Source organism: Meleagris gallopavo, chromosome 14, assembly GCF_000146605.3.
Source record: "Meleagris gallopavo isolate NT-WF06-2002-E0010 breed Aviagen turkey brand Nicholas breeding stock chromosome 14, Turkey_5.1, whole genome shotgun sequence".
Taxonomy (NCBI): Eukaryota; Metazoa; Chordata; class Aves; order Galliformes; family Phasianidae; genus Meleagris; species Meleagris gallopavo.
The window spans coordinates 3,621,804-3,623,805 of record NC_015024.2 but is presented as its reverse complement, the minus strand read 5'-3'; the positions used below and the strand labels follow the sequence as shown (position 1 = coordinate 3,623,805).

The window sequence follows — 2,002 nt, the reverse complement described above, 5'->3', positions numbered from 1 at the left end:
TTTTTTTTTTTAATTAGTCCTTATTCCAAATCTTTACCTTTAGTCTGTCTCAGTATAATAATTATTCAGCAAAATTTAGAAGCTCTTACAAATGCATCAGTTAATTTTTGTTAGCACAGGCTTGAAGAGAAGATGAGCTAAAGGGAAGTGTAGCTCAAGTGGAGAATATATTTATAAACTGAGGCAGATGGAAGAGGCAGAATTATACCATTTCTAGAGGTGATCATAAATCTCATCTCTGCATTTCACGCAGCGTTGCTCTGCAGGATTTAAAGATGAATGATCAGCACAATAATTGAGGAAGTGATTGTGGCAATCTGTTTACCAAGGAGAAGCAGTAGTGTTAAAGAGAGGGTCTCAACAGTTACATCATGTAAGTCCCTGTGCTTTTTGTTTGAGCTTAATTCCAGAAAAAGTAATTTTGTCATGGAAGTGTATGCTGTATCCTTTAGGCGTTAGGTTTTGAGCCTGCTTGTATATTTCTATATTTGCCAACCACTGATTTGACCTATGTCATATAGATATCTACGTCATATAGATACTCTTGTCTGTTGTGTTTACTGTTTCACTCTCTTCACTAGAAAATCTTGATATTTTCTGCCAACACAAATGTTCCAGTGCCCATAACATTACTTTCTGAATCATTCCAATTTAGACATTTTTGAATTACGTCTATGCATCCTCAAATTAGGGTCCATCCACCATAGTTATGATTCCCACACTTTTTCATTTGCAGTTGTTTCTCAGTTATAAGTAATAGATATAAACATTCTAATTGTGCACATTTCCCAGAGTTTTTCCTATAGCGGTGAGCCTGAGCCAAGTTAATACTCTTGGAAAGGCATTTTGACTTAGGTAGAGTTGACTGTTGTCCAGGTACTAACTAGTAGCAGATATGGCTGATGCTGGCAAAATAGAGTGCGGTGAAAATGGTAGTTCAGGAAAACAACTCAAAGATGCCACATTTTAGTCATATCACCAACATCCACCTCTGATATCATGGGTCAATCTAATGACATAGGCATTACTTTTGGAACAGCCCTCATAGTTTGTATTGCCTTTATTAAAGCAGGTACTAATGCCATTAGGCAGCGTAAGGCTTAGTACTTCAAAGAAAACAAACAAACGAGTCATTTATATTTAGAAACAAATGTGTTCTCTTCCTGTAAACTGAATTTTAAAAGCTCCAAAAGATAATCTATTGTTTGAAAACTGATATAGTTTGATTCTTCAATTGGACTGAATTATTTTATGACAAAGCAAGACTTAAATTAACTGCGTATTACTCAGAAACTCATTGACAGAAAGCAATGACCTTTCTATTAACCAAACTTGTGCTGTTTATTTTAGACAGTCTGTTTAATTCTCCTTTGCTTTCATTTTGATGTATTGAAGATCACAGCCCTCCAATATGTCCAATTTAAGTTTTCATTGCTGATGACAAGTTTAAATTGAAAATAGTTTTGTAAAATTACTGGTGTCATTACAGATAACACAGAACAATGTAATTATCTCCAGAACAAATCATTGAAGCTACATAAGAAAAAAAACTCAAAATCAGCTGCAAGAGCAGACGTGCCTTATGAGCTCTGCAGCCTCATGAATGACTTAAATTTAGAGCCTGAACTGCTAACATCACAGATTGAAGCTAATAATGAAGCAACATCGACCCTTAGGTATTTTGTGCCCCTTGAGTATAGCAGTGGAGCTTTGCGTAACTACTTGAGAAACTTGGAGCAACAGTACGACTGTAGTCCTTAGTGATTCATTGATGTAGAGATATATTAAGTTTCTCTTACTCCATTTTTACGTTTTTGTCATACAGGACAGTGTAGGGTATGCAAAATGTTTTGATAGTTCTCAATTTTTATTTTCTTTGCTATGCATTTACTTGTTGCAAAGTTCTGTAGTACATCAGCTTTTAGGTTCCTGTAGCTTCACTAAAAAAAAAAAGGTAGTAATTTAAAATCAAAGACAAATGTTTAATAAACTTTTCCCCCCC

The 2,002-nt window shown here is 34.9% G+C and overlaps 1 long non-coding RNA gene across 1 annotated transcript in view; it reads left to right on the top strand.

Moving 5' to 3' along the window:
• Positions 1-2,002, top strand: part of LOC109369902 — a 24,897-nt gene that overhangs the window by 7,793 nt on the left and 15,102 nt on the right. Inside the window, exon 4 of the long non-coding RNA XR_002119548.1 lies at positions 254-373. This is a non-coding gene — a long non-coding RNA (uncharacterized LOC109369902). The remainder of the gene's footprint in view (positions 1-253; positions 374-2,002) is intronic.